Raw genomic sequence first — 8,881 nt, forward strand, 5'->3', positions numbered from 1 at the left:
AACTTAAATTAGTCCTTCCAAGTATAACTATGATCTTTATCTACCAATTTGAAACTTTGTTGGGATGTTCCAAAAATCTTAAGATAAAGAAACAAGAGTGTAACATAAGAATGATGGTTTTTATTTAAAGAAAATAATTACCATTTTAATTTTTTGTTACTTTAAAAAATCTTTCTAAAGCATTATTCCAATTAAGAAAATGTATGACAAGCAACCTGTCTCATGTATAGTGAAGAGAAGCAACACTGTCAAAATAGGCAAGTATTTTAATTCTAACGCCCATATATTCACTCCTACCTGAAGCTTAAATGGGAGGTCTAACATAAGCAGAGTGTTGTGAAGGTTGTTCTTGTTTTTGCTGTTTAAGAACAATAATGCTGAAAATGTTCAGGAGCCTGGGAGACTCTTTAAACAAAATTATAAATATAATAGTAATAAAATTGTAATATTAACAACAGAGGTTGCATTCCAAAGAGAATTTTTTCATTGTCTGACTTCTATAATAGAAAAATCAAGACATGGAAATACATTTTCCCATTGATAAAAACTGTAAAAGCTTGGTCTGTAAAGTAGTCAGTTCAATCAGTGAAAGATGTGTCTCAATCAAGTACAGTGAATGGGAAAATTTCACACAATTAAATTGCATCAGTAAAGTTTGTTTCTTGAGTTGTTGTAGAGTAATCTAAAATTATGAGTAAATCAGGCATCTATGAACTTATGCAACATTTTAATCAATTATGCTCTGAAATGTTTTGACAAGAGAGTAGTCAAATCAGTAAAATCTGCAACTTATTCATAGAATAATGCATATTGATCATCACATTATGGTACTCGATTACCAATGAGTAACCACATGTAGAAATTCATCGTATTTATTTCTAGCATTGTATCTACTTAAAATTCCAACCAAACAGCATCTGAATACATTAAATATATCCTTTTTCACAAATCTTACACATCTCAGAGTTCGTCTGGGACCCAGGTAACACTAGAAAAGATATTCAAATAAATACTGACTGAGTTTGAATATAGCCTTGAATTCTGCAAATATCCGATAAGTCAGGAGAAAAATAAACTCATTGTGCATTTTGCAGCTGTGTAAACCACACACGATTTTCAGATCCTATTGTTAAGCTTGATCTAAACATGACTCCTCCATAACTCCATGACCCCACCAATTTGCAAAGAGATTCAACGTTGTCTCAAGTTCTCTTCTTTTTTTCTTTTCTTGTCTTTGTTTCATTTTTTTTTAAGGTTGGAAAAGATGAGGCTCTTCATTTTTTTTAGATGAAGCAGTTAGGGAACACTAGCCTTCTTCCTTTTGTAATGCAAAGTCAATCATTTTATCTAATTGGAGACTTTATATTAATAATAGAAGAATTATAAATATGAAGTAAAAAGGCACTGCTCCGTCACTGCATCTTGCCACTTATTGTTCCTCCATCTTTATTTCCAATTTTTCACATTTCTAGTTTAGATAATAATCACAGATTACTCTCACATACCTATGATTCATTACACAAGTACATAATTCATAAATATATACACCCACATACATAAACACCTACTTTTCATGGTGAATTAACTTCCAAAAATGTCAACAGTGTGGTTAGAGCTATGAATCACAAAGTATGTAAAAGGGCCTTTAATTTTAATATAACATACTTTGTAGGCTATGTTTAGGTGCCAAACCACCCACAGGGCCTTATTCAAAAAGTATAAAAACAAGGTAGGAATATAAAAGAAGAAGTAAAAGTACAATGATATCATAAGAACAAAGTGTGGGGATGTGGGAGTGGGGTGGGGTATAATAAATAAAAATGTGTAAAACAATATCTGAAGCACTTTATACAATATGTAGACCCAAACCTTTATCAGCCTATGAATATCTCCTTAAATCCTGCTTTCCTAAGTGCTATAGTAATAAAATTTCCAGGAATTAATTGTCAAATTAACTTGAACTTTACAGAATGGCCTCATGCCCTGCAGCAAGCTAGTACTCTGGAAATATAACTACACAAAGCATCATTTCACTTATTTCCAAATATTGACTGTGGATTGAGATGGTGTGTACATGGTGAGAAGGCAATGCAATGACCTTCCAGGGTTTCCTGGACAAGAGTCACCATTCCCTTTAATATTGATTCATGAAAATGTTAGGTATTTTGAATCATACATAGTACATGAAACAGAAAGTGTGCCAACTGTCATTTACACTGTCTATCAGGTCATGCAGATTTGTGATGAGTGATCCAATATAGCACATTCTACCAGAGAAATATATCTGTAAGCAAAGAATGATAAGATAAAAAGTGTGATTGAGTACTTAAAAAGAATTGTTATCTTAAGCTGAAGGATTTCAGAGAAATTTAGTTTGAATCATAAAACATACTTTGACCACACTAATAAATGGTCTGATTTAGTTCAAGTAAAGTGAATAGCACTTACAGACTCAAATTAGAGAGTTACTTGGTAAGTTGAAGAAATGAATATTTGAATAGTGTGACTGGACATTGATTATAACTAGAAATGTGGGAAAGTTGATTATAAAAATTTTCTAGGTCATATTCAAAGGTCCTAAAATTGGGAAGAAAACCATGCATTTAAGATTCTGAATAAAAGGGCATAGTACCTGGGACATTGTGTCTTCAAGCATCAATGTTCATTTATAGGTATATGTTCTAGTGCAGCAGTCCCCAGCCCTTTTGGCAACAGAGACCGATTTCATGGAAGACAATTTTTCCAGGGACCAGGGCAGGGAGATGGTTTCAGGATGATTTAAATGCATTACATTTATTGTGCACTTCATTTCTATTATTATTACATTGTAATATATAATGAAATAATTATACAACTCAACATAATGTAGAATCAGTGGGAGCCTTGAACTTGTTTTCCTGCAACTAGATGGTCCCATCTGGGGGTGATGGGAGACACCTGAAGTGTGTTGCTTATGTCCAGACTACTCTGTAATTTCATTTTGGTTGCTGTCACTGCAGAAAATTGTGCTTCACAAAGATAGGATGTTGGAAATGGAAGCCGGCTTTTCAATGTTTTGTGGCAATCTCAGGATATTCTGCCTTGACTTTAATCCAGCACATATGGAGATTTGAAGATGTCTCAAACATACTTCTAAGGCCACCATCATTTGTGATGTCAAGCAGTTGATCCTCTTCTAGCATGGACAAAGTCAATTCACCTGGCTTATTTCACATATGGGTTGCAGATCGATTCCTTCCCAGTTTGGGAGTATTTTGTGGTTGGGAAATAATGCTCAAACTCTTTTGAAAGCTGAGATAGGTGATCATGAACCAGCTGGGAGAAAGAAGGCCCTGGCTCAGTCTCTTTCAACATCTCTGCTAATGTTTGCAACATGTCAAAAATCCCAAGGTTCACTCTTTTCCCCCATAATTTCAGTTTAGCTTTGAATGCAGCCACTTGAACTGCCAACTTGAACACAGTTGTCATTCTCCCCTGAAGTGACAGATTGAGTCTGTTGAGCAGGTTGAATATGTCATGCAAGTACGTGAATTTTGCATCCTATTCTATGTCACCGAAATGTGCTGCCAGTAGTGACTGTTTTTCTAAAAGAAATTTCTGGAGTGGTTCTCATAACTCAAAAACTCTGGCCAGTGATCTACCTTTAGAAAGCTGTCTCACTTTTGTGTATAAGACAAGATGTGTGTGCTATGCGTCCATCTTCTCACAGAGCTGCACAAACAGATGTGAGTTAAGGCCATGTACTTTAATGTGGTTAATAATTTTAATCACATCCTGAAAAACATTGTTTAGTTTAGGTGACATTTTTTGGCTAGCCAGCATTTCACAATGGATGACATAGTGCGTAGACTCAAATTCAGAAGTGACCTCCTTGACCCAAGTAGTGAAACCAGAAAGCCATCCAGTCATGGCAGCCACTCTGTCTGTGCATATACTGCAACAAAATGACCAATTCAGTTTTCCTGATACGTAATCATTCAAAGACTTGAATAGTCCTGCAGCTATGGTGTTGGTTGGTAACAAAAGTGCACATAACATATGCTCATGCACATCCTTCTGAAAACTGTACAGCACCAAACAAGCATTCTTGACTTGTCATCAACACTGATAGACTCATCAACCTGGATTGCATACCACAGTGACTCATTAATCCTCTCTAACAATTTTGCCTCAATATCCTCTGCTATTTAATCAGTTCTTCTGGTTATGGTGGTAGCCCAAAGAGGAACACATGCCACTTTTTGAACTGTAGCTTCTCCTAAATATTCACAGCAGATGTCCTTAGCAGCAGGCAGGATCAACTCTTCACTTACAGTAAAGGGCAATTCAGTTAGCCACTAAAAAATGATGTTCTCAGTGCATAATACATTTGATGAAGTGGTGGTCTTCAATAAATTGCTTCTGTTCTTCATGTTCACTTTTTTTTTTTCTTTTGAAAAACTCCAGAAGCAGTGTGAAGAAGAGGAGGCGAGAACGACCCCCAGAGGACCAAAGCCCACACGCTGCTGCATCCCCGCGTCCAGCACCTACGTCCTGCCGCCGTGGCCACCATGCCCAAGAGAAAAGCTGAGGGGATGCTAAAGGAGATAAAGCCAAGGCAAAGGAGGAACCACAGAGAAGATCCGTGAGGTTGTCTGCTAAACCTGCTCCTCCAAAGCCAGAGCCCAAGCCTAAAAAGGCCCCTGCAAAGAAGGGAGAGAAGGTACCCAAAGGGAAAAAGGGAAAAGCTGACACTGGCAAGGAGGGGAATAACCCTGCAGAAAACGGAGATGCCAAAACAGACCAGGCACAGAAACCTGAAGGTGCTGGAGATGCCAAGTGAAGTGTGTGCATTTTTGATAACTGTGCACTTCCGGTGACTGTACTGTTTGAAATACTATTTTTTTATCAAGTTTTATAAAAATGAAGAATTTTGTTTTACTTTTTTTTTTTTTTAAGCTATGTTGTTAGCACACAGAGCACTTCATTGTTGTTTTTTAGGGAAAGGGGGCATATGTCACTAATAGAATGTCTCCAAAGCTAGATCCATATGGGGAAAACACCTTTCCCTTCTAGTTTTGAGAGACTTCCTCTTGGCTCTCAGGAGGAGGGATTCCCTGACGTTGACACATAGCCACCTTGGCACAAATGCCTTGTGGTATGTAAAAACTAATTTGTTTTTATGTCCTATTCTCCCTCTCTGCCTTCAGCATAGTCTTAACTCCCTTAAACTCAGATACCTCTTCGGGCCTGACCTCCAATAATTGCTTACCAGTATGCTGGGTAATCTGGGCTTTCCAGTGGCACCACTGAGATGGCGTCCCTCAAAGGAGCAGCAGTTCCATTTGTAGATTGTGGATATTCAGATAAATTCTGTCATTTTCATTTCATTTCCTGAAAGTCAGGGTCGGCTTGTGAAAAGTTGTTAAACAACATGCTAAATGTGAATTGTCAACCCTCACTCTAAACTTTGCCTGTTCAGAGCATCAAATGAAGACTTCATTGGATTTTATAGTGGCTTTCTGAATTTGGTAGACCATTGAAGAAGGGCGTTTGAAAGTTGTTGTATACTGTTAACGATTGTCTGCCCATGTCCTGCCTGAAATACCATGATTGTTTATGAAAAGTATCTTTAATAAAGTTGGATACAGTTTGGCTTGGAGAAAAAAAAAAAAAAAGAAAAAAGAAAAGCTCCAAAGGCTTGTCTTTTAATGCAGGGTGCTTGGTCTCCCTGTGGTGAAGCAGTTTTGAAGGTTCCGTGGCTTTGTTGGATAGCCGGTAGCCACATATCATACAAAGCCAGCTTGAAGAATGTGAACCACCTGTTGCAATGAACCTGTAATTTAAGTAGGACTCTTGGTATTTTCTTTTAAATGTAGCTTTCATTTTGTTGGCAGTCTTAGAGTCTTTTGCTCTCTCACCATTGGGTATTTTGCCCCTTTCAGAGAAGCTCCCAAAGACATTTGTTTTTTACTCATGTTTGCTAGGGTTAGCTTATGGGCTTCCCAAAACTGTGACTGAGACAAGTGTGCAGTGCAGGAAAGAGGCGCAGATGGAAGTGTTAAAAAAATAATAATAATAATGGGCAGGTTATACACAGACTAAAATAAGTGTCACATTCTGACTTAAAGCCTCCCACAAGATGCAGTTGTACAATTGAAGTACATCAACTCACTTGTCACTATAAAGTCCTGATCTTTGTTGTTTCTTTTGTTCTGCTAACTTTGGGTTTGATTTGTTCTTGTTTTTTGTTTCTTGAGGTGAAACATTAGGTTATTAATTTCTGCTCTTTCTACTTTTTTGATGTAAGCATGTAATGCTATAAACTTCCCTTGTAGCACTGCTTTTGCTCTTTCCATGGGTTTTTGATATGTGTGTTTTCTCTTCATTTGTTCCAAAAATTTTTTAAATTTCCATCTTTATTTCTTCATTGACCCAGTGATTGCTCATGAGCAAGTGGTTTAATTTCCCTGTGTTCATATAGTTTCTGAAGTTCCTCTTTGTATTGATTTCTAGCTTTATTCTACTGTGGTCTGAGAAGATATTTGATATGATTTTTATTTATTTTTTTAATTTGTTGAGATTTGTTTACTGACCTAAAATGTGCTCTATCTTGAAGAATGTTCCATGTGCTGATGAAAAAATTGTATATTCTGTAGTTGTTGGGTGGAATGTTTTGTTAATATCTGTTAAGTCCATTTGTTCTAAAGTCCAATGTTAGTCCAATATTTCTTTGTTGATTTTTGGTCTTGATGATCTGTCCAGTGCTGTGAGTGGGGTGAAGTCTCCCACTATTATTGTGTTACTATCTGTCTCTTTCTTTAGGTTTAGTAATATTTGTTTTGTGAATCTAAGTGTTTTGATATTGGGTGCATATATGTTATATCCTCTTGCTGAAGTGATCACTTTATCATTTTATAATGATTTTCGCTTTCTTTTTTTTATCTTTTTAAAATTTGAAGTGTTTTATCTGATATAACTATTCCTTCTTGCTTTTGGTTTCTATTTGTGTGGAATAAATATCTTTTTCTACCCCTATACTTTCAGTCTACATGTGTCTTTATGGGTAAGGTAAGTTTCTTGAAAGCAGAATATAGTTGAATCATTTTAAATCTATTCTACCAACCTACATCTTTTTTTTTTTTTTTTTTTTTTGAGATAGAGTCTTGCTCTGTTGCCCAGGCTAGAGTGCCATGGCATCAGCCTAGCTTACAGCAATCTCAAACTCCTGGACTCAAGCAATCCTCCCGCCTCAGCCTCCCAAGTAAATGGGACTACAGGCATGAGCCACCATGCCCAGCTAATTTCTTTTTAATTTTAGTAGAGACGGGGTCTCTCTCTTGCTGAGGCTGGTCTCAAAATCCTGACCTCAAGCGATTCTCCCACCTCGGCCTCCCATGGTGCTAGCATTAAAGGCATGAGCCAGCACGCCAGGCCCAACTGATATCTTTTAATTGGAACATTTAATTAATTTACATTCAGGGTTAATATTGATGTGTGAGGCTTTGCTCTTGTCATATTATTTGTTAATTTCTAGTTGTTTTATAAATTCTTTGTTTCTTCTTTTCTCTTTTTTTCTTTGTGGTTTGCTGAACTTCTTCATGTTGCCATTTAATTTCTTTCTCTTCATCTTTTATTGTTTTGTAAGAACTGTAAATTTTATAATTTTCTGTGATTTCATGATGGTGAACATTGCCCTTTTGTTTCCATGTTTAAGACACTTTGGAGCATTTCTTGTAGGGCTGATCTAGTGTTGAAAAATTCTTTCAGTATTTTCTTATCTGGGAATGTCTTTATTTCTGCTTCATTTATGAAGATTATTCTGGCAGAATATAAAATTCTAAGCTGGCAATTTTTTTTTCTTTCAGCTCTTTTAAAATGCCATCCCGTTCTCTTCTAGCCTGTAACATTTCTGCTGAGAGGTCTGCTGTTAGTCTGTTGGGATTTCTTTTATAGGTGACTGGAAACATTTCTCCTGCTAATTTAAAAAGTCTCTTCTCTTTCATTTTGACACTAGTTTTTCTGATTATAGTGTGCTATGGTGAAGTCTTTTTGCAATGTATTTGCCAAGGCAGTTGAAGTCATGCTGTCACCATGAATTGAGCCTGAGGTTGGGGCAAAGTCTAATGTTAAACTTTCAAAATGTTGTCAGGTGTGGGCCTGCAATTGAAGATGGCAGGACTCCTCTCAGGCAAGTGGCATGGGCAAGAAACTGTGGGGAGTATGGTCTGCTCTTGTGTCAGTCTCACAGGAGCCCATAGGAGGGTACTGGAAATTATTATAGGTGTGTGTAGGTGAGCCTGGGCTCTTTTGTCTCTTCTCAGCTGGGTAAGGATGCAGCTGAGTCATACAAAACTCAGGGCAAAGCACAGCCAGGCTTTAAACTCCCCAAATGATGTTTGGGTCTGAGACCAGAGAGGGTGGTTCTTCTCAGGCAGGGTGTACTGGCAGGAAACTATGGAGAATGTAGTTTGCTTGAGATTCAGTCTCATAGCAGCTATCTGCAAGATTATGGGCACCATTCTGGATATGTGCAGAAAAGCCTGGTTTCCCTGCCCCTCTCCAGCCAGCTGGGGCCTGCAGCCACATCAGCCCAAACTCAGCCCAAAAGTGGGGCATAGCTCAGTGTCAAACCTTCAAAATGTGTTTTGGACCTGTGACCAGAAACGCTTATGCCCCACCCAGGCAGGCAGTGTGGGTGAGAAACTATGAAAAATGCTGTCTACTTATGTCTCAGTCTCAATAGCAGCTCACAGTAGAGCAGTATGGACATTCCTAAGGCTGTGTGGAAGAACCTGGGCTCCTCTATCCCTCCTTGGAGCTGCACACCTGTGGTTCCCTAGTATCAAGTCTCTCAGAATCGTACCTAGCTCAAGCTGCTGTGGGCTTTGATGCTTGTGAG

At 37.7% G+C, this 8,881-nt stretch overlaps 1 pseudogene; it reads left to right on the forward strand.

The window, feature by feature from the left end:
- The first annotated feature begins 4,550 nt into the window (after nt 1-4,550).
- Nucleotides 4,551-4,822, forward strand: LOC138400157 (non-histone chromosomal protein HMG-17 pseudogene; annotated as a pseudogene).
- The last annotated feature ends 4,059 nt before the right edge of the window (nt 4,823-8,881 follow it).

The sequence above is a fragment of the Eulemur rufifrons genome, chromosome 19 (assembly GCF_041146395.1).
Source record: "Eulemur rufifrons isolate Redbay chromosome 19, OSU_ERuf_1, whole genome shotgun sequence".
Classification (NCBI taxonomy): Eukaryota; Metazoa; Chordata; class Mammalia; order Primates; family Lemuridae; genus Eulemur; species Eulemur rufifrons.